The sequence below is a fragment of the Eumetopias jubatus genome, unplaced genomic scaffold, assembly GCF_037043125.1.
Source record: "Eumetopias jubatus isolate StellerSeaLion01/CBP00866 unplaced genomic scaffold, mEumJub1_p1.0 scaffold_1, whole genome shotgun sequence".
Lineage (NCBI taxonomy): Eukaryota > Metazoa > Chordata > Mammalia > Carnivora > Otariidae > Eumetopias > Eumetopias jubatus.
In genome coordinates, this window is record NW_028274807.1 from 11,030,356 (window position 1) to 11,054,367 (window position 24,012).

At 45.3% G+C, this 24,012-nt stretch overlaps 1 protein-coding gene and 1 long non-coding RNA gene across 10 annotated transcripts in view; one reads left to right on the forward strand and one right to left on the reverse strand.

Annotated features, from left to right (window-relative positions):
• The window catches only part of RUNX1 (RUNX family transcription factor 1), a 247,602-nt gene that overhangs the window by 44,558 nt on the left and 179,032 nt on the right, over positions 1–24,012 (forward strand). The window lies entirely within an intron of this gene.
• Positions 143–13,883, reverse strand: LOC114219015 (uncharacterized). 2 transcript variants are annotated; one of them, XR_003611295.2, is made up of 3 exons: positions 13,779–13,883; positions 13,410–13,509; positions 143–448 (listed from the first exon to the last, which is right to left on the reverse strand). It is a non-coding gene; the product is annotated as an uncharacterized LOC114219015 (long non-coding RNA). The 2 variants fall into 2 exon arrangements; XR_003611294.2 differs by lacking the exon at positions 13,779–13,883 and having other exon boundaries at positions 13,410–13,725.

Here is a 24,012-nt window from a genome sequence, read left to right on the forward strand (position 1 = left end):
TATATGGGTGGGATTAATGAGTGTCTATGGATTATTTTGAAAATATGTTGAATACCTAGGTAAACAGAAAGCTGGAAGGTACACATCTATCCTCCACTAGAATAATGTATTTGAAAAAAAAAAAAAACCCAAAACATATGTGTTTGATTTTCATTGATTTTACTCCGTGGGTATTCTAAAGATACCGTTCCAATGAGTGGGATCATGGTGCTCACTGCAATGCATCGGCCTGGTAGGAAGTGCTCATTTCTGATCTCAGGGAGGCAGTGGGCTCCTCTTCCCAAGGGCAGCAGCTTCCCCCTGAGAGTAGAAAGGCAGGAATTGAGCCCGGATGAGGGGCCATCACGATGTTCGACCCTCCAGATGAAGTGTGATTTTGTGCTGTTCTTCTGGAGATTTCATGGATTCAGGAGGTCGGTGATGTAATTCAGGGGAACGCTCCCAAGATCTATTTAAAATAAGACGTAGATGAGTCATCTTTTAAAAGACAGCTTTTCTCCTCCTTGTTCACTCATCATCATCAAAGTGAAATTCACAAGTAAGTATGTGATATTGTAAATTTGCTTGGCACGTAGTTGTGTCTACACGTCCTAAAGTTTCCCACTTGTGGGAGTCTCCCGTTACTGTTCATCCCTTTTGCTCACTCGACTCTACACCCATTATTTTCCTACCAGCTGTCTGCTCGCTCCCTTGGTATCGAGATTTGCTCTCACCCAGCCAAAGTCAAGTTCTTGGCATCCTGCTGATAGTCACAACTGCAGCTCCACTCACTCAGGTCCTTTGCCATCGAAGATTAGGATGGATTAAGATATCCTGATGACTTTTTCAGTCAGGGAAGTGATTTCAAATATACAGGGATTCCGGGGAGTGGGAGATTGGAAAGAGAGTTGATCATTTGAAAACAGCCCAAAGGGAACATGATTTTTTTTTTAAGATTTTATTTATTTATTTATTTGACAGAGAGAGACACAGGGAGAGAAGTAACATAAGCAGGAGAGTGGGAGAGGGAGAAGCAGGCTCTTCACGGAGCAGGGAGCCCAATGCAGGGCTCGATCCCAGGACCCTGGGATCATGACCTGAGCCGAAGGCAGACGCTTAACGACTGAGCCACCCAGGCGCCCCAAGGGAACATGATTTTTAAATAGAAAGAAACACGTGCACTTGCCACGTCTGTGAGTGTGCACAAAGCTGCCTTGTTCTTGCACCACCGTGTTTTACCATAAGACTGAGCTCAGTTAACCTCTGTTAAAGAGGCAAAAATCCCAGTAGTAGACACTTGCTGGTCTTATTTCATTACAAAAACAATAGACCAAATGTATTCATTTTCCTTATCTGTCTTACATTCCTTCTTGGACTCAATAAATAGCTGTTTTGAATGGCTATTATGTGCCCGATATGTTCTAAGTGCTGGGAGTATAGCAGCAAACAGACACAAGTCCCTGAACTCATGAAACTTATGTTCAAAAAGGGAAGTCAAAAAATAAATAAATAAAATATACACCCTGGGCAAATGACATTAAGAGCCATGGATTAAAAATAAGGCCATATAAGGGGACCAGAAATGCAAGGGCGGTGAAGGAGGGTCACAATGAGCTGATGACAGGTGACAGGTGACCGAGGGGGTGACAACCTCACTGGAAGAAGGTAAGATGGGGAGTCCTGCAGATATGCGGGTCCAGAGCATGCCAGGCATGAGGAACAGCAAATATGAATGCCAACCGGGAACTGAAGACGGGCTTTTCGATTTCTGTATGTTGGGGATGTTGGTAGTCATTGCTTTGAACCTATAGATTGCTTTGGGTAGTGTCATCACCTTACTGATGGTTAAGCCTCCCAATTCATGTGCCTGGCCCATCTTTCCATTTGTTCTAGGGCCCCTTTCATTTCCTTGAGTAAGGTTTTGTAGTTTTCAGTGTACAAGTCTGGTGAGTCTTTGGTTCAATTGACTCCTAAGTATTTTGTTCCCTTTGATGCAATGGTAAATGGATTGGTTTTTCATTTCTTTTTCAGGTTGTTCGTTGCAAGTGTATAGAGATACAGCTCATTTTTGGGTGTTGGTTTTATCTCCTGCAACTTGGCTAAATCTGTGTATTAGATTTCTCAGGTTTTAAGTGGAAGCTGTAGGTGTCTCCGTATAAGATCATGTGGTCTATGAACAGAAATGTACATCTTCCTCACCAGTTTGGATGCCCTGGATTCTTTCCTTTGCCTAACTGCTCTGGCCAGAGTTTCCTGTCCTGTGTTATGGAGAAGTAGCAAAAGAGGGCTTCCTTGTCTTGTTCTTGATCTTAGGAGAAAAGCTTTCAGATTTTCAATGTTGAGTATATTAGTGGAGAGTTTTTCATAGATGGCCTTTATTATGTTCCTTTCTATTCCTAGTTTATTGTTTGCTTGGAGTAATAAAACAGTTTTAATGATAAGTAGCAGTAATCATAGCAAATATAATGAATGCCACTGAATTGTATGCTGAAAAATGGGAAAAAATGAGAAATTTTATGTTATGTATATATTACCAAGACTCACAAGATTATCATGGAATATTTTTTTAAAACCGTTGATTTTTACACTTTAAATAGGTGAAATATATGGTATGTGAATTTTATCTTAATAAAGCTGTTGAAAAAAAACAAACAAACTCAAATAGGAAACTATTACAAATGGAGGTAAGAAAGAAGGGTGCCTCTCAGGGACAATAAGGTGAAGTGGCAGAAGCCAACATTATTTGATGTCAGTTCAGATGGAGGGGGAGGGTATGTGAAAGAAAAGTCTGGAAGGGTCAAATGTTCTTTAGCACAAGCAATCTGAAAACTGCAGTCTCCATAGAGGCAGATCTGGGGTTTTGAAAGACCAAGAGTTTGGACTTGGACACATTAGGGGCTGCTTTTTGCTTTCTGGGGCCTTATCCTCAGCTCATCCCAGCACTTGGAAGAAGTGGCTCAGCAGCGACCTGGTAACTGTCCCCTCTATGTATGTGCAAGCCTGTCCTCAAGAGTGGCCCCCAGCTCCAGCTCCCTTCAAGTTAGGAAGCAAAGATGTGACAGACAATTGAGACAGAGAGAACAAAGAATTTCTAAATATTGAGAGTAGTTGTTCCCTGTGTGCAAGTGCAAACAGCAAGAACCAACTTGGGTCAGGCCACCTATATGGTCAGCTTCAGGGCCACGTGTAAAATAGCCATCTTTGTTCCCTTGCAAGACCTTACACACCGTAGTATTGTGATAGATGTTTACTGATTGTCTGTTAAACACTAGTTCCCAGTGAAATTTGTGGGATCATCTTCCCGGTAGATTCAAAAAAATATCAATATAGACTTGAGTTTCCATTCTGGGAGTTGCTTCAGGCTCTACCCTAAAGATCCCTTAGATCTCTTTCAGCCTAGCATGTAGAGATGTTCCAGTGTCTTATATTGTTAATTCTAATTCTGGAAATCATTTGCCCTCATTTGGATTACAATTAAAGACTCATTCGTGAGCTTGGGTGGCTCAGTCCTTTAAGCATCCGACTCTTAATCTCAGCTCTTGATCTCAGGGTCGTGAATTCAAGCCTGGTGTTGGGCTCCATGCTGGATATGGAGCCTAATTAAAACAAACAAACAAATAAGAATCATTTGTGTTAGAGTCAGATGGTTTAAGTGTAGCTCTGACACTTTTCTCACTCTGCCCAATGAGGATGAAACTCAACCTGGGTAGAGCCAGCTGAAATAATTTGGAATATGGCATTTAGCATTAGTCCAGCACATTCATCTTTCTGTTTAGTCTAATGGGATGGTCACATTTTTTAAAAGCAGAAAGAGCAGGATCAGCATGGTCTTATGCTTAATGGGAGAAAAGATCCAACAGGGAAGAGGGAGCCAGGTTTGCCCTTCATTTTCATGCGCGTCCTAAGGGGAAGGCCTAACCATGTGTAGTCACAAACCCCAGCCCTGAAACAGCCATCCCCTTTCATCTATGTCCCCACATGTTGAACACTAGGTCGTGTGTGTGTTTTTAATACGACTCTCTCTTTCAGAGAGTTCAGAACACATGTGTTCCTTTTAACTCTCACCAGACCCTGAGATCTGAACACCAGAAAGATCATTCTGGAAAGAGCTTGGAGAGGTCGGGGGGAAGGCTCTTGTGCACTAGCCTGAGACTCAGGAAGCGCGGGTCTCCCAGGACAGCCCGTAACCACTCACACTCACATGGTGCAGCTCAAAGGCCTTGCTGTATCTTGGTTTTGTTGCCCATAAAACACAGATAGTAACACTTGCAAAACAGACACTAAATGGAATGCATTTTGTGATCTCTGGGGTAAAGGCGGTCCATTAACATATGCAGACAGTGTGTTATTCTGGGGCAGGCCTCGAGCTACAAGCTCTCATTGCCACCAGGATCATTTCTGGAACCTCTGCCAAGAGCAGCCCGAGCCCTCCAACCTCCGAGCCCCAGCCCTGGGTCCAGCTGGCAGGAGATTAAGGGCCAACTCTGCCTAGCTGTTTATGCCCTGCTCACCCACAGGCCTGAATTCAAGGCCCCCAATGCTTGACAAGCCACCGCAAGTCACCAATTCAACCTTGTAACAGACCTACTTAGTACCATATGGCTGCCTCAGGTCAGGTCTATTAAATCTGCCATTTGTGGGGCCGAGCAGTAAACACTGGCTCCTTCAAAGAGAACGGTTTTGCTTTGGAACACAGATTTCTTGACTGTACTCCAGGGGGGGGATATTCAGTGGGACAAGGGGGTTGTGGTTTGTTTCGTCTTGAGAAAAAAGAAGTAGATGAGTTGAGGACGGGGCTCCTGGAGCTCTGGCTCCTTCCTTGCCCTGCGAAGCTGAGGCTCCCAGTGCCCAGAACCATAGAGAGATCGTCTGAGGAGGAGGACAGATGATGAAGGGGGAGGGGAGAGGATGTCACGGGAACTGTCCCTGTTATCTCCGAAAGTCACGCATTGGTCTCTGGACATTGTGTGGTCCTCCTGAGGAAGCCGCAGGGGATGTTCTCCGGGACATGGGGTTGATCTCCGTGGCCCCACTCAGGTCCCCTTTCCTAAACCCCTTGCTTCTCCTCCCCATCCCCTCTTCTAGCCCATCTCGCTTTCCTAAATATTTCTGGAGAGGAAATCAGGGTAGCAAAGATATTAATTTTAAGGGACTTAACCCCTTCCTGAAGGACTCAGAGTTTGAAAGAGAAACAGAAAGAGAAACAGAAGGGGGGCAAAGCTCACCCCAAAGCATAAATCTCTAGGGGCAGATGTACAGATGCTGTCTGCCAGGGCAAGGCAGGTGGAGAAGGAGGTAAAGGAGGAGCATCACAGGTGACCACATGCTCAGCCTAAGTGTGGGGCTGGCCTTGACCCTTCACCCCACCTTGCAGAACCCACTTCCCACATGCACCCCAAATGCACAGAGAAGGACAAAATGAAGCCCGTATGACAGCCTCCCAGATGAACAGGGAGGGCAAACGATCGTCTCAGATGATAAAAACCATCTTAGAAAGTCCGGAGGAAAAGAGGCATGCTTTGGCTGCTCCCCATCTGCACTGAGCCCCAAAGCAAGAGGAAATTGATTTAAATATCGGCAGCAGGAGCTCAAGATAGACAGAGGGAAGGATCTCCAAAAGAAAGACCTCCCCTCCTGTTGCATAAACCCTGCTCTTTGAAGGTCTCAAAAGAAATAAGGGTTCCATCATTGATTAAAGCAGACCATCAGCAAGATCCCCTCCAGTGCTGAGACAACCTCACCCTCTAATTTTAGCAACTCTTCTTGGCAAAGGAAGGGTCCCCCCTTCCTCGGGCTATCTGGTGTTCTACACACCATCTCCTACAGCTTCCTTTGAAGTTGGCGGGGGCTCTGTGGACTCAAGGCCAGAAAGGCTGCAGGAAGAGACATGCTCACAGTCATAACGTGTCCCTATCTTGCTGCAGCAATAGAGGCTGTCTATTTTTAATTTCCTTTTTTTTTTAATTGTGAAATTGCGGCACTTCATTTGAAATTAAATACGAGCGGTCAGGTTTGGGATTGATACTCAAAAATGATCATGAGGTCAATTGCCGCCTAATATCCTCTCTTTCTGTGCAGGGGAGGCTGTTTAAACCATGACTTCAGTTTAACAAATTTAAAGATTTTATTCATATTTTTAACTCATTATAAATGAATGCAATTTAAGCCTATTGCAGAGTGATAGAAAGTGGCCTAAAGCTATGGGAATGTGTTTCTCATTGTGGAAACTCCAAGTTGGGCATTTTCTTCCCCCAAGTAAATTTCTGCAGTTTGGTGAAGGAAATTTTATTTTGGAAAAAAAGAAGTCCTAAGTTCCAAAGTAGTTTTTTATCTCAAAAGTTAACCCAATAGAAAATACGGCGACATTTCTAAATTTCACAAAATATTTTGAGAGTATTTCTGTCCTATTGCTCAAGATTTAAAATCTTTTTTTTTTTTTTTTTTTTTGGCTTGTTTGTTTTGGGTTGGGTTCTTTTGTTTTGTTTTTAACCTCTTGGTCTCACAGTGTAAAGCGAAACGATGAGCCCGGGGAAATGTAGCACCATAGGAACGCTCGAGTTTCTAGAGAATGTCCAGCACGCTTTCCGTAAGGAGGATCTCGGCGATACTAACTTTCTCCACCTCCAGTTTTACTAGAGAGGAGACAGGTTAGGAAGTAAAGCGGGGAGGACGCGTAAAGGGGAGAGTTTGGTGTTTTCTTTCAAGCTTGCTATTATTTGAGTGTCAATATTGTTCCAGAGGCTCTGCTTTTAGGCCACCGCTTCTGTCTTCCCGGTCCTAGCAGCACGCAGCACCTCCTATGTGTGTGGGATGGGTTGACCCAGTAAGTGGGGCCCCGAGGTTGGAGGAAGAGGGGCCATGGGCCAGAGGCAGGAACTAGAGGAGAGCGTCTCTACGGCCTTCCCTCTTCAGCGGGTACCCCCCAGCCTCTGGCCACAGCCCCACATACATAATCTCTCCTGGTCTCTCTTCTTCTGTTTCCTCTCCTGCACCAGATCCACAGGTCTTTCTCACTTCCCTGCTGTTGAATTCCACCCCCTCCTCCTCAGCAGAGTGGCACATCTGAGCCCCCCAGTGGGGCTAAGTGGTGGGAGTGGGTATGGAGCCTGGTTGAGTCAAGGGGTGCTCCAAGGTGGTGGTGCTCTGGGGAGAATTCAGGTCTCATAGGTGGAGAGTCCAAGTCCACAGATCACAGCCTTACCAAGTCTGGGTTCCTTTGTTCTACACACCTAGGAGCAGGCTACAGACATATCAAGTTCAAGGTCCAGGTGTTGGGAAACAGACCTGCTGCTTCAAATAATTCTCAGTGTTTGAAATTCTGAAAAGCAGGTCTACACTCAGGGTGGGGCAGGGGATTCTAAAAGGTAGAATGACGGAGAGAGGAAACCAAGTATGGAAAGCCATACCTACATGTAGGTTTATCCCAAGGGGCAGGGAAGAGATGAGAGGGAAACTTAGAGAACGTTACTTCCTAAATGGCCTTCACTATAAACCATATCCCATGGCGATAAAGGACAGTAAGGAAATTATAGCATTGGTAAAATTTACATCTCAAATTCCCTCCCAGACTTAACTTCCAGAGAAGTTAAGTCGCAAACAGAATTGCAATACTTATTTTTCAATTAGGAAAAAGATGATTTTAATGCATTACTCATTCTATCATTTTGAGTTTACCAAAACCAATGCAAAATGAATTCTCAGGCCATTCAATTCTACCCTTTGTGGTCAGAGCCGAAAGGGCTGGAAAGCCTCTGTTGGAAAGGGTGGAGCTTGGTGCAGGAGGGCCCATGGGGACATGCTGGCCGTCCGGGGACTCAGGAGCCAGCCCTACACCCCTCACCTCATCCAGGCAGCCTTCCGAGCATCGCCCACCTTGCTTTGCGCCCCTTGTTGACTTCGGCTACTGGTCAAGTTTCTTTTCGAGCCCCCGCGGCCCGGGTGCCAGTGCTGAGCTGACTCATGCTTTCCCGGACTTCCTGACACCCTGTTCACGGGCCTGTCTGGAACTCGAAGGCACTCTGTGGTAGGGGTGTTGCAATTCCAGCCAGGAAACCAAACTAACCGCCCCACAGTTTGGCTGAGGTGTCTGAGGGTGCGCGAGAACAGAGGCTCCCAGGCAGGACAGAGGCTGGAAGTTCACGCCAATGTTTTTTGTTATTTTCTCTTCCATTCTTTTTTTTCTTTCTTTCTTTCTAGTTTTATTGAGTTACAGCTGACATACAGAGCTGGTTTAGTTTTAGGCAAACAACCTATGTATGACATGACTTACATATATTGTGAAATGTTGGCCACAGTTGGTTTAGTGAACACCCAACCTCACTTATAGATACAAAAAAAAAAAAAAAAACCCACGCCCGTACTGATTTCTTTAGGTCAACCTACATCCATTGATCAATTCATCTACAGGCATAAAAATGTCAATATACATGTATAAAAACTTCAGATACAAAACCCTTCATTGTGTCCTCACCAACGGAAGAAGACAATTGATCATTTCATTTAGATAGTTTACATCTTGAGTAGATGTCTTATGCCTCCTCCAAGTTTGTGCATTTCTTCAAAGATTATTTCTAATTTTTTTAAATAAAAATCTGAATGGGGAAGCCTGGGTGGCTCAGTCAGTTAAACGTCTGCCTTCTGCTCAGGTCATGATCTCAGGGTCCTGGGATCAAGCCCTGCATCAGGGAGCCTGCTTCTCCCTCTACCCCTCCCCCTGCTTGTGATCTCTCTCTCTCTCAAGTAAATAAATAAAATGTGAAAGAAAGAAAGAAGGAAGGAAAGGAAGGAAGGAAGGAAGAAAAAGAAAGAAAGAAAGAGAAAGAAGGATAGATCTGAATGGCAATGGTGAAGAAATTTTGTTTTTCCCGTTGCTTTGGAACCAGTCAGTGATCTGATGATGGTCGAAATGACAAGTTCCCACGTTTCCTACGATCTCAGCCTTAAAGAAGAAAGAGAGAGAGAGAAAGAAAGAAAGAAGAAAGAAAGAAAGAGAGAGAAAGGAAAGGAAAGGAGGAAGAAAGGAAGAGAGGAAGAAAAGAAAGAAAGAAAGGAAGAAAAGAAAGAAAGAAAGGAAAGAAAGAAAGAAAGAAAGAAAGAAAGAAAGAAAGAAAGAAAGAAAGAAAGAAAGAAAGAAAGAAAGAAAGAAAGAAAGAAAGAAAGAAAGAAAGAAAGAAAGAAAGAAAGAAAGAAAGAAAGATCTGAATGGCAATGGTGAAGAAATTTTGTTTTTCCCATTGCTCTGGACCAGTCAGTGATCTGATAATTGTCAAAATGACAAGTTTCCATGTTTCCTACCATCTCAGCCTTAAAGAAGAAAGAGAAAGAGAAAGAGAGAGATGAAAGAAGAAAGAAAGAAAGAAAGAGAAAGGAAAGGAAGGAAAAGGAAAGGAAAGGAAAAGAAAGAAAGAAAGAAAGAAAGAAAGAAAGAAAGAAAGAAAGAAAGAAAGAAAGAAAGAAAGAGAAAGAAAAAGAAAGAAGGAAGGAAGGAAGGAAGGAAGGAAGGAAGGAAGGAAGGAAGGAAGGAAGAAAGAAAGAAAGAAAGAAAGAAAGAAAGAAAGAAAGAAAGAAAGAAAGAAAGAAAGAAAGAAAGAAAGAAAGAAAGAAAGAAAATCTGAGTGGCAGTGGTAAAGAAACTGTTTTTCCTGTTGCTCTGGAACCAGTGATCTTGATGATTGTCGAAATGCAAGTTCCCACGTTTCCTACCATCTCAGCCTTCTTTGTCCTTCCCCACTCACTAAGGGAGAGGAATTTTCTCCTGGTGCTCAGGGAGCTCTTGAGAGCGTTCGGCATATCCCACCAGGCATCTCAGAGGGAACAGGACTTCTGCCAAAGCCATGCGCCTGACTTCAAAGGATATGAGACAAATCAGCTTTTAGGGAAATTAGGAAGTGGGGAATCTCAGTGATGGGTGTGGAAAAAGTTAGAGCACTGCATTTATTCCAGGTCTCTCCCCCCTGCCCCCCCCCAATTCCTCAGTCACCGTGTGTGTCTAAAGACAAGCAAATAGACGGATCTTCTCCTCCAGCCCTGCCATGGATCAGAGTGGGGATGTTTGACCAGAAAAGACGTCTCAGGTCGAAAGTTACTGAGGCACAGTTCTGTTTGATCCCAGAATTGCTCCTCTCTCCAAAATTGTTTTTTTTAAATAGTGATTTCTATTATCCCATGATTAATGGTACCTTGTATTTTTATATTACCTTGTTTTACAGCTGAGTCATTTTGCTTGCATTTAAAAGTATCCATGTTGGGCGCCTGGGTGGCTCAGTTGGTTAAGCGACTGCCTTCGGCTCAGGTCATGATCCTGGAGTCCCGGGATCGAGTCCCGCATCGGGCTTCCTGCTCAGCAGGGAGTCTGCTTCTCCCTCTGACCCTCTTCCCTCTCATGCTTTCTATCTCTCATTCTCTCTCTCTCTCAAATAAATAAATAAAATCTTTTTAAAAAAAGAGTATCCATGTTTATGGGGGGTATCTCTAAGGCTTACGTATTAGGTCTGGAAAGTTTGCCTTGGGGTGCCTGGATGGCTCAGTCGGTTGAGTGTCTGCCTTTGGCTCAGGTCCTGATCTCAGGGTCCTGGGATCGAGTCCCACATCAAGCTCCCTGCTCAGCAGGGAATCTGCTTTTCCCTCTGCTTCTGCTGCTCCCCCTGCTTGTGCTCTATTTCTATCAAATAAATAAATAAAAACTTAAAAAAAAAAGAAAAAAGAAAGAAAGAAAGTTTGCCCTTTGTTCTTCCTGGAAGTTTTGAAAGCTCCTGAAATTGGCTCCACGCCTCTTTCTCAGAGAAGCCACCTGAGAATTCAGGGGTGATGGCATCTGCCAGACCAGAGGCATGTCTGGTGCCCAGCACCTCACTCGGGTGCTCCCCAAAGGCCCCCCAGACTCTCTTCCTGGCAGGGCAGGAGAGTGGCCCTTTCGGGGAACTACCTGCCTCGCTGCCAGCTCAGCCTGGGCAACTGGCCCAGGGGAGTCTTTGCTCTTCCTGAGGTCTGGGCAGACTGCCTGTCCAGTCACCCTTTTCATTGCTGGCCCCGAGATGGAGGAAGTAGACTTGGATGGCCAGTCTGGCCCCAAGGTAAGCTGTCCTCTAAAGCCCAGCCCAGCCAGCCAATGACCGTCTGAGTCTGAGCCCTGCCTGGACCACCACGCAAACATTTGTGTGGATGTGTGATCCTTGACAAGGACCAAGGACATCACCGTTCAATTTGGCTTTGAGTTTTTATCCATAATGTTTCCTTTCGTGAAACCTCTGTATCTTTTCAGAAGGAGATTTTTCTTCCTATCCCTGACTGCTCTCGGAAATCATCACTTGTTTGTTCAGGGGCTGATTCATGGCCTTGTCCCCCAGAATGCTCATTTCCTGGAGACAGACTGTGGCCAACCTCTTTGCCTGTTGCAGCCCCGAGCCCTCAAACCATGCCTAGCTCATGTTCCCGTAGAGGCCCCATTTGTTAAAAAGGAAAATCGAGGCACTGGGTGGTTGCTCTCGCCCTTCCCGAAGTCCAGCTGCCTGGCATGTGCCCCAGGCTCCTGTCTTGTGCCCAGCACCCTGTCCCTCCCAAAATGCCAGATCACGAAGGGATGGGCAGACCCGTGCCGTGTGTGAGCAGCCTGGGAATCTCCCACCACGCCCATCACCAGGCAGAAATTCCCATCCTGGGAAAGGGTGGGGACGCCACCGGCCCCAGAGAAAACCACCCCCTCTGCTATCTGCCAGGTACTTTATTACTTTCCTATGGCTTCCGTCACAAATGACCACAAACCGGGTGGCCGAAAACAACAGAAATCTTTTTTTCTCTCACGGTGCCAGATGCCAGAGACCTGAAATCAGGCAGGGCCACCCCACCTCTGAAGGCTTGAGGGGGACTCCTTGCGTGCCACCTTCGTGCTTCCGCTGCTTGCCAGCGATGGTATTCTCTAGCTTTGGGCTGCATCACCGCAATCTCTCTGCCCTTGACCGTGGCCATCTTTCTTCCCTCTGTGTGTCCATGTTTTCTCTTCTCAGAAGGACACCAGTCACTGGATTTAGAGCTAGTATGACCCCGTCATATCTAGAAGGTCATGCTCTGAGTTTCTGCGTGGGCATGAATTTTGGGAGACGCAACTCAACCCAGTTTGGTCCCTAAGGACACAGGAGCTACTCTCCCATTCACCACTTATCAACTGTGTGACTTCAGGCAAGTCACATAACTCTTGGTGCATCTACTTCCTCGCCTGCAAAATAGGAACAGTAGCAGCCCTGCCTGATTGGGCTAAAGGCACTGATATCAGTGATGCGCTCAGAATGGCGACTGGCACACAATGAGAATTATGTAGTCCGGTAAGATAAAGTAAGTGCCCGTAGATGCTTCACAGAGGTCATTGGATAGCCCTGTCCTCAAGGATCCCACGGCGGGGGGGGGGGGGGGGGGGGTGACAGGCAAGGGAATTGACCCCCAGCACCAACCAGGAAGCATAGGATGGGGCACCCAGTCCGTCCAAGGAGGTGATGGCAAATGGGACTACTCTTTATCTAGGAGAATTTAGCCAAGGGAAGAGAGAGGAAAAGGAGTTTTGGGTGGAGGTACGGGCGAGTTCAAAGACCTGGGGGCAGGAAGGGACCTGACAGATTCAGAAAAGGCCCAGTCGGTCGGGATGGCTAAAACCCAAGGCAAGGATGCAGCTGGGATATAAGAGGAGAAGCAGGTGAGGCGGAGTCACAGGGGCCAAGCCGCTGGGCTTTCCTAGCCCTGCAGCCCGGGGAAGCATCCAAGGTCACTTCTAGCTCTCAACTGTCTTAGTCCATTTGGCCTTCTGTCACTGAAATACCATAGACTGGGTAGTGTATGAACACCAGAAATTTATTTCTCACCGTTCTGAAAGCTGGGAAGTCCAAGATCACAGTGCTGACAGAGTCAGTGTCTAGTGAGAATCTTCTTCCTGGTTCAAATCTGACTGTCTTCTCATTGAAACCTCACATGATAGAAGGGACAAGGGAGCTCTCTGGGGTCTCTTCAGCTCCCTAAACTCCTGGCTGGTCAGAATGCCTTACTGTTGTCCAGCCCTCAGAGCAGATATATGAGTTATCCAAGGCATTCTCATCCTAAATGAAGCACAGTGCTGGTATGTCCTATGACAAAGTTGCTGAGCTTTTGTCCATTTCTATGGAAAATGTCAACAAAAGTCCATTCTGTCTCTCAGTGTTGTATCCATTAATGGAGGCATCCTGGTTCATGATACAATAGCCACAGGAAACTGAAGCTCACCATCTTGAAAGCTTTTGACTAAAACCCATCCTTCCGATCTACCCTGATGACTAGACCTATCATGTTTGCTGATTTTTCCCCAGTGTAGCAAACACCCACTCTTCATTCTCTTTGATAAGAGGCCTAGACACACAGGTGACCCACTATGACACATGCAGCTCTACCATTCCAAAGATTCCTGCTCTTACCTGGGGAAGCTTCCGGAAGGAATCACCTTGTCTGCAAGCCTTCCCTGGTTAGTAGAGTCCAGATCTTACTCACATCACAAGCAAACTCATGGTAGAGTTTCTGGTTGAAAAAAGGAACCCCCCCCCCCAAACGATCCATTGATGCTTCACCCTGATGCATTTTCCCATCTGGTCCTTCCAGATGGTCAGGGCTTCTCCAAATGAAAGTGACATAAAGAGCAACCTCTCAGGAAGGGAGCCGTTCAGTAAAACAACAAAGGGATAGAATGTCAGAATTCCAAGTTAGTCCTTAAACAGAAAAATGAATCCTAGAGTCATAGCTGAGAACAGGAAATGACCCTAGCAATTGTAAAAAAATAGCTCATTTACCGCATTTCCACTGCTGAGCTGGGTGTTCTGTGCATGTCATTTCATTTCCTCCTGCTGCCACCCTCTGAGCAGGACCCCTGACAGATGAGGAGTCATCTGGTGCCTGAAAACATATCCGGTGATCCACCTCTCCCCATTCTGCAGATGTGGTAGGTGGGACCCAGGGAGTCTCCAGGGATCTGCAGAAGGGAATGCAGCCTTGTTACAACCTGAACCCTGAGGTTTCCTTTGCACCACTGTCTATAGCAAGCCGAAGAGCACAGTAAGAACTCTTATTAGACATTTCCATTTTTACAGCACAAAGACATTTAAATTATGCCAGAACAGACAGGCCTGCAGCCCACAGACTTCCATACTTTTCCCTGAAGCCACTTTGGGTGGATTTAATGTCTTTCAAGTTAGGCTGGGAAAGGAGAGTCCAGAGAGAAAGGGATCATCCTCAGAGTGGCCTAAACAGTCTGGACAGGGAGAAAGTACATTAATCGAAGGGTACATCATGCCACGCAGCTGCCCAAGGGGGTGATTTCAGAAGCCTGGGAAAGCCTTCATCCAAGACAAGTAGCTTCCTCTCTCACTGACCTTCTGGCACAGCTTCAGGCCTTAATCTCCAAGTTTAGGTAAGCTCTGAGAAGGCAGCTCTCCCAGGGAAGGATAAACCATTAGTCATTTACACTTTAGTATGAACTAAGTAAGAGGCTGCCCCAAATAAGGTAGAGTACGAAGGTCAGTATAAGGAGAGTTTAGGGCACCAAAGACAGGTGTTCTGGATCTCCCCACTTACTTGAACCCACACCTGTTGGTACCACTCCCTTTTGAGGATCTGGGAGCCCCCAGAGCCTGGGTAGACACCCCTGGTCTCCTTCCTAGGGGCTCAAAGCTGCCCTGCCCTCTAGTAGCTACTGTATCAGAATCCACCAACTGTTAACCATCACATGCAGAGTGTTGCATCTGGGACAAGATTAGGGCATGAAAGAAGGCCACCCAAATAATAATCATCCTAAGTGGAATCATTACCCAGCTTTACAGTTAGCGGATGGGCAGGGAAGGACTGATGCGAGCCGTGAGCAGAACTAACAAGGTGTGGTGTCCCAGAGGACATGAAATGCGCTAAGGCAGGCTCAGATCAGCCTTCATGGCAGAGAGAGCATCCAGGAAATTTTGGTGGATGGAAATGAAAAGACAGGCCCTTGCAGCCGAAGGAAGAAATGTGAGTGCTCACGGCACAATTTTTGCAAGCACTCGGTGATGCGGTGGCTCAGAGAAAAGCATGGGCCAGGGCTGCACACTGGGTGGCTGGGCCTGGGCCGTCCCCTCCCCTGGGGTCTGTGCCGTGCTGGCCCCTCTGGGCTCATGGCCCAGAGGAGCAGCCCCTGGGATGGCAGTGTGGCATGGGACTGCCCTCCTGATGCTCTGGAAAGGGAGCAACACCAGGCTCTGTCTCTGTGCTTGCCTGTTTCCTCCTGGCTGTGTCGCTGATTCAAGGGAAGAAGGAATAGTCCCAACCCACCGGGGCCCTGGAGCTGGGCTTCTGGGGAGATTCTTAGCCCCCCACTTAGCTGGTGCCTGACATGGTGCAGGTAAACGGGATATCTAAGGCATCCTGGGACCAGCCTCAGTGGGTACCAGTCCTTACTTGTCTATATTTATTTATAGGCTGCTTAGAAATGTACAGAGTGATTTCACACGCTGTGTCTCCTCCAAGCCCCACATGATCCTGCAAGGGAAGGGAGGGCCAGCGAGAATCGCCTAGATTCCTAGAGTCCCCTAGAGTCTCTGTGACTTGCCCAGAGCCCCCCTGGGCACTCAGGGTGGGAGCTGGTCCTCTCTCTGGGTCTCCTGGCCTCACACAGGACTTTTCCCCTGGGAACAAGCCTGCCACCAAGGTAGCACTTTCCAGGCCCTTCGAGAAATCTTGCTTTTTCTTTTACCTTTCTCTTCCCGAGGGACTTCCAGTTCTGCCCATTCCTGTTTCTGCAGTGAGCTATAACTGTTTCTCATTTCCATATTCTGTGGTGCGCTCCTAGCCAGGATGAGATACTCTTTTTTTCCTTTTCGGTTTTATGAGAATTTTTTTCAGTGATGTCAGACTTCAAAGGAAGCCTCCCACCATAAAGATCACGGCCAGACTCACACTGTGATTCTTGGCCATTCCTGCGGTGGAAGGACGGTGGTGCTAACACATGTCTCTTCGCCCCTTGATAGCAGCCTCTCCGGAATGATTTCCAAAGCCCCTCACTTTCGCTTTCAGGTCCAGAGATAGTGTGTCAGGAATCCACCGCTCCTTTCTAAGACAGGAAGCTGAGCTCCTGGTGCCTTCATTTGTCACCGCCATCCTGAGCTCCCTAATCTGTGTCCCCTGCCCTTTGTCAGCACTGGGTCCTCCCCCCCATCACGTCTGGCTTTCCTCAGGAACCCTCTAAATGCCCCTGTTCTCGCTAAGTCACTGAAGCCAGGCCGCAAGGCAGCCGAGCGAGATTTAATTGACTCTTTGGGCGGTGAGTCACAGAACAAAGCCTGACTGTCTGACCTGGAAACCACACAGTGGGGAGTTTAGAAAACGTCGGCGTAGTCAAAACAACGTCCCTGGGGCGGCCATTGATTGAAGTTCAAAGGAGCAAAGATGTAAGTCAGAACGTTGTAATGACAAGGGGGGGCCAAAGAAACACATTGACCTGGGCTTGGAGCCTTCTCGGACAAGGCTTCCCGAGACTTTAAATCATGCCGGTTACACTGGGACAGGCTCCAGGGGCAACATGGCCTCCTGGGAGAGGCTTCCAGCTGGGCAGTGAAAAGCTTAGTCATCAGGGTCAGAAGACTGTATCGGTTTCCTAGGGTTGCTGTAACAAATTCTCGCAGATGGGATGGTTTAAAAACAGCAGAAATGTGTCAGTTCTAGAGGCTAGAAGTCCACAACCAAAGTGTTGGCAGGGCCATGCCCCCATTTGAGGCTCTAGAGAAGAATCTCTCCTTGCTTTTGGTGGCTCCTGGCAATCCTTGATACCCCGTGGATTGTAGCTGCAGCACCCCAAGCTCTGTCCCTGTCTTCCCATGACACTCTCCCTGTGTCTCTGTGTGTCTTCTCCTCTTACAAAGACACAGTCATTAGATTCAGAGCCCACCTTAATCCAGTATGACTCAAACTAATCATGTCCACAAAGACCTTCTTTCCAAATAGGTTATATTCTGAGATTCCAGGTAGACGGGAATATTCAGAGGACACTCTAGGGATCACGGCTCATTTGTTGTTTCTCCCACATCACCTCCTGCCCCATCTTGTGGAATTAGTAATTCCTGGCCTTGATTTTGGAACCTCCTCCACACACCGAAATCTTTGTGAATGATGTTGAATCTTGACCTTTCAACTTTCATGGTTGAGAAAAAGAATGGTGCCCATCTGTGACACATGGCTAGGCAGGGTTTGATGAAAAGAGCGTTAAAGTTAACGTGGAAGGGGCTAGAAAGTGAAACAGTGGGCAGCATCCAAAGACATAAATTATCAGTGTAAAGAGTCTGGTTAAAACATTTGTATCTCAGAGAGACCACCAAACACATTTCTCTAAATGTGTTTAGAGAAATGCGACCTTTGGAGTAGGGAATCAGGATGGGGGTAAAGCACCGTTGACCTTGAAATGTTTTAATGCTTGCCATAGGCTGCTGGCTTTCCAAGTGAAAATGGTACCATCTCCACGATCTCACATTCTGGAATGTTCCTCCATTCACAGCTTCTACTCCTTTCAGTCTACCATCCTCACCCCTACTGACTGCACTTGCCACCTTCATGGTGACCCCAGATGCCTCTGGCCACCTCTCCTCTCAGGCAAGCACCCTTGATAATCTTCCCACCATAATGGGCCTGACCCTCTAGGTTCCATCATACCAATAGCCTGTAACTCCCCACCCACATCAACCCTATGGAAAGGCACTGTGATGGGGCCATGGGGAAATAAAGGGCTTTCAACCTCATATTCATATGAAACACCCTCTGCCTTTCAGCTGAGTTCCAAGTTCCTTGCTGTCACTACTGGGTCACACAGAATGACTACTGCAAGTCACTTCCCTTGTACACACCCTGCAACTTACTTTCTCTGCTTTTATTCTCAGTACTCTAAGTATTGTTGGAATCACAAAACCACTTTGATACAAATTATTTTATTCTAACCTATGCATTCAATGCTCAATTTATCCATCCAAAACACCTTATCGAGCTCTATCTTTAGGAGCTGTTCCCAGATAGCCTCTCCTCTGGGAAGACCCTCCCCCCTTGTATTCTTGAGAAGAGTAGTGAGTACTGAGGAAAGCACGTGTTCACTTCTTCCTGAGATGTCGTCTAGCTGTGCCTTTATGTGCCTTCTTTCTGAGGAATATTGTATTTGTTCCACCCCTTTCCAGAGACGTGGCAAGTAATGTGCTCCCCACTCAAAGCCTCCTGCTTCCTCTGGAACCTGCTGTGTCAGCTCTTCATCCATCCCTCTTCCTTCTCAGCTCTCCTCTGCTCTAGGTCTCACTCCACCAGCCGTGTCTCTTGTCTTAAAATGCCTTTCTTGTTCACTCAGAAATTCCTTCTCCTCTTCCTGTTGCCCCACTTCCTTTGGAAATAGTGGCTTACAAACCATTTCTCCTCCACAGCACACCAAAGTGTTGTAGCCACTGTGGCAGTCTCTTCCACAGATAAGCTATGTGGCAGACTGTGCGTAACTCTGGGATTCTTCGCACTTTCCTCCCTTCTTTCTGCCCTCATTGGGACACTCTGGTGCACAGTTAGCGTGATTGAGCTAACTTATTTGCTCCTCTAGGACCAGTAGTCTAAGCCCTCTCATCCTTTGAAAAAAAAAAAATCATCCCATCCCTTGGCCCTGTTTCCTCACACTGTGGCGATTTCTTGTCTGTTATTATTTCTACTCTTTCCACAATTCCTTTTCTGCTATTCTTCCCTCTCCCTTACCCCAGATGAGTCCTAGACACTGTTCTAGACTCTCTTCTCTTTCTGGTCCACCTTTTCTCCTTTGGGAATCTCCCTACTCCTGCCTTGAACCCTGGAGGCCGATGATGGGCAATGCTAGCCTTCCAGGCAAGCCCATCTCAGAGTCGTGATGGGTCTTCAACTGGCTCCTGAACACATCCCTCAGGACGTCACCTTAAGAAACCTCAAGGCAAATGTGTCCTGTATTGAATTCACCATCTTTTCTCAGACTTTCCAACTTTTGTCTTTCTGGCAATGGCACCACCAGCCCCTTAGTCACCAGGGTTAAACCTTCAGAATTGACTTTGATGCCACCACCCTTCACCCCCACATCCAACTGCAGGCTAGGTTCTATGTATCCCACCTCTATCCAGGTTCTAAAACCTGCTAGCTCTCTAAGAACCAGGTTTGTTGTAGACCCAGAACACAACACAGATTGTATGAGTGAGATCAGACAGTTAAAAGATTATGTACCACTGCATTTATTGTATTGAGCATTTATTTTATACCCAGAAGGCATGTGGCATGCTATTGGATGTTTTGATAAGCAAATAATTCAACATGTTGATAACAACTTGTCAAAAAATGAAAGTTATTCATTATTAATAGTAGTACATTTATATTAAGTAACTTTTATTCTACTCCATCTATAAAATTCTATCAAGAGTTTTAAAGAAATAAATGCCAATGTTTCTGGAAAGAATGACTCATTCAGGATTTTAGCTGAGCACTTCCTATGATTCACACCATCACTAGAGCTTCTAATACTTAACCTTTCTGGAAGCCATATTAAGAGACAAGACCTATGCGTAAGGTGTGATTTGGGTGTCCAATAAGGCCTTAATCCTCCAAAAATTCTAGCTCATTCACTTGCTGGTTGACAACATCTACATTTAGCACCTTCTCCCTTTGCACCCTGACATCTGTGAGCTGGGAGAAAGAACCACAGAGGACATAGAAACAGGTGCTTAGAATGTTCCTGAAAAGAATGTTCCTTGGGAAACAGCATAAAGTGTACTAGACTTTGGCAACAGGCCAACCAGTCCTCAAATCTTCATTCTACCACCTCTTGACTGTGAGATCTTAGGAGAGGACTTAACTTCTATGAATTCATGTCATATTTTTAAAAATGGAGATATTATCAATTTTTTTCCATGAGTTAGATTCTTTTAGTCATAAAGAAGCAAAACTTGACAATAAGGCTAAGAGTCTAGTGGATGGTAGCTTTCACAACCCAGTGTCTCTCTCTTTCTCTCTCTCTTTTTTTTTTTTTTGCAAAAAAAAACCCTAGTATCTTCTGATTTTATAACTGAGCCTTGGGATGACTTTGGATCCTCGTAAGAGCTACACTTCCATCAATAGTAAACCTCCTACATCCTAACATCTGATATCAATGTAGTTCCACGGGAACACTGGATTTAAAAGTCGGTCCTGAAAAGAATTCTCTATACCTAACACGTGGCAAAAGATATGTTTTGAATCTTTGATAGGAAAAAGATTATCAAAAGAAAAAGTTTATCAAGAGGATAAACACAAATATGCATGTGGTAAAGGAAATGGAACAAGGGCACTGAATGGTTGCTAGATAAAACGAAGCACCTTCTGTCTGCATGGCTCTCTTCAGCATGGGCACATACTAATGAATGCACCCAGCTAACTGCTGGCAATGAACATTTCAGCCTCGTATTACAGCTATGTGTTCAGCAGCTGTTCTAAGACCCATCCTTTCAGGTTTTTGTTCAAGCAATAGAAAAGTTTGAGAGGGGGGCTCCCACTGTGCTGATGGCAATGACCTACAGATACCAAAAAAACAGGTCTCGGAACCATTTGGTTGCTAAGGAAATAGACACAGCCATTGTGAAACTTAAGGCTCTATTTGGTAGCTTGAAATACCTAAATGATCAAACCAAATGGATCAAGTGAGTTACCAAGTAAAATCCACTGCAAAAAAAAAATCAGTTATTAATATAGCAGGAAATAATGTTCTTCTGAATTCCATGGCTCACATGTATCCAAAGATTTGTCAAATCTAGTCATTATTAAACCCATCAGTAATGTACTGTTGGATGCCAAATTAACAATGAAATCTTTTCAGACTCTCAAATACACTTCTAGGGAAAAAAAATAATCCATTCCCAGGTGAGCTAAGATGATTCACACAGAATCTATCCATGGGTGCTGGGTCCAAGGACTCCAGATTTTTACTTGTTTGTTGTTGATTGTTTAATGAGACGTTTGAATAGTACTGTTAGAGATTTTCACATCCAACTTTCAGTGGGAAATCAAAAGAGTATTACCATGTCTCTATCATCCTAAACAATAACACATTTGTCATTTGTCACCACCAGATTAAGTGTGTGGACTGGGCTTGTGTAGCCAGAGCAAGGACTGCAAGAGGAGGCGAGTTTCTATTTTGTTTCACATCAGATTGACGTCGAAGTCAAGGAACTCAAAACCTGCTCCCCAAGGAATGTACAACTTTCTCATATTGAGACCCTCAGCTGCTCCTGATCTTAACAAGGGTCTTTCCACAAACTCTTCATCTTCCTCTTTGATATCTTACCCTCTTAATCATTTTAAGTCAACAATCCATGACTGACGGTTTTGCTGATAAAGTACCTTTATAATGATAGACTTGGTACTTAAACTTCCGCCTACATCTTCTCTAAGTTGGTGACCTAATTGTAGCTGATTCTTCCAATAGAAATACTCACTTGTTAACCTCAAGTGATTTCTGGGCATGGCTGAAAAAAGAACAAATTGCTTTTTAAAGTTACAATTCCAGATTCTGTGTCTTATTTTCCATTGCTTCTTGTCCATTTTTCCATGTAGGTTTTATCTGCTACTTATAAACCATGAAAAACAAATTATTCCGTTCAAATCTTTGGAAAGGACTGTTTGCTGGCACAAAATCGCCTTGTCTGATACTTTTTCTCGTTTTGGATTTCTGGAAGGGAAATCCTCCTTATGAAGAGACTTAACTTTCCATCAGTAATGGGGAAAACTGCTTCTCTCGGGATAGTGGAGGTAGCTTTATAGCAGAAAACTCAGCAGAAATAAAAATCCACATAACTTACGTCTATCCAAGTCTGTTTCTTTAGTGATACTGATCTTCTGCCTGTGACACAGGAAAAAATGAAGGACGATGTTGCAAAAAGTTTGAGGCGGAGCAGTAGGGCACACTTCGGAAATTGTTGTTTCAGTTGTGTGCCGTTTGAATGCCACCGTTATAGTTTGAAACAATATACCCACCTCCTCAAATTTCGAAAGGCAGAATCCCCATCTCCAGTCTACGAATGGCTCACGACGTTACCTGCTGTATGTGGATCCACCACACTGGCCTGGCTGATGCCTGGTATCCCAGAGATCTTAATTAATTTTTTTTAAGATTTTATTTATTTATTTGACAGGGAGAAACAGAGAGAAAGAGAGCACAAGCAGTGGGGGAGGGGCAGAGGGAGAAGCATGCTCCCCGCTGCGCAAGAAGCCCGATGGGGGCTCGATCCCAGGACCCCGGGATCATGACCAGAGCCAAAGGCAGATGCTTAACCAACTGAGCCACCCAGGTGTCCCCAGAGATCTTAATTATTAATAGCATCTCCATTCAAGCCGAAAAGTGTCCTGTTTTGATGATAAATTATATGATCCCTTCACTCTGAGTGACTTCTAGGTGTTTGCAAGGTGACTTATTTAGAAACAAACAATAAAGCTACATGGTTTCAGAGAATTTAGTCCGTTGTTCTTATGAGACTGACATGCAGAGAGGTTCCCCCTCTTGCTCCTCTGTGAAAGAGCCAGGATGAAAGCCATATCACAGATCTTCCTAGAGCACTTACTGTCAAGCCAGACACTCTTCTAAGTTCCTTATGTAAGTTGACTCATTCGACCTGTGGGGTAGTCGTTATCTATAGCCCATCTTACAGCAAGTAGCCTGCCCCAGGCCATGCGCTAGCGAAATGCAGAGCCGTGCTTGGAGCCAGCAGCCCAGTTCTAGAGTCTGGTGAGTTCCACACGCCACACTGCTTGGCAGAGCCAGCATTTCTGACTCTTGGTCCTGCTCTTTGTTCTATATTATGTTGCTTTTGGACCAAGGAGAGAAGAGCTTGTTAGTGAAAATTTAGCTTTCCAAAGCTGGTGTTTTTATAGTACTAGGCACATCATCCACGCACTACTAAATGCACTTAAAAACAGATATGACATAGACTTACCAGATAATGTATATGTTTCAGGGAAGGTAATCAAACTATCGAGCAACAGTTACAGCACAGGTAACGACCACTCGGGAAGGAAAGCAGCAATAAAATGACCAATATGGCCACCCCCAGACAGACTGACTATCAGTCTGGTTGTTTTTATATTAACATTTGTTTGTCAAGGCCTGCCTGAATGATTCCATAGACCCCTCCAAATTATGGGTGTGCCTATATAATTCTCTTTGTGGACCATCTGGTAAAACACCCATGGAAAGATTTTTCCTAATAAATATTGTTTGATGGTGATTATAGTGAGTGGTTGCAATGCCCTCTGAGTTTCAAACCTATGCAAAACACACACACACACACATACACACACACACACAAAACAAAAACAAAAATGCACTGGCCATAAAGACCATGACTTATAGGAAAAACTGAAGAGAGTTTACAACATAGAAAGTTTGGAGCTAAGCCCAGAATTTCTCTCATTCCATGGGCTGTGTGGGTCACAGGTGCTATTCTAAAACCTGGTCATAGGAATATATGCAGCATCCTTGAGACCTCACAGCTCCCAATCAGGCCATGCATGGCTAGAGCCTTTGGTGCTCAGAGCCTACTGGAGAGAGTAGATATCACCACAGAGCTTTACTCTCTCCAATTCAAAAGAGTCTGCCTCCTAAAAGACACCGGGAGCCTATCTGACCCAGGATGAATCAAGGTGCTGTTTTTGCATGAGAACTGGCAGGGAAGACTCCATAGTCACCTAAAAAACCCTTTTTGTATTCAGGTGGTTTAGGAAGAGTTGCCTCAGTATCAGAAAAAGGAGCCTTCAAGCCTATCGAGGTTTAAATAATAAAGCAGCCTACAGGTTATCAGCAGAACTGGCAGAAACATCAGACAATCCCTTAATGATCCTCTATAGCTGTTCTTAAGTATTGCCATTTCCTTAGCCTGATCAGGCTCAAAAAAACAAAACAAAACGAACAAAAGAACACTTTTCAATAAAGTAATGTTCTCCCAGTGACATCTTGTTATTCCAGTAAAAAAAATAGAGTCCTCAAGTTAAACAATACTTTTT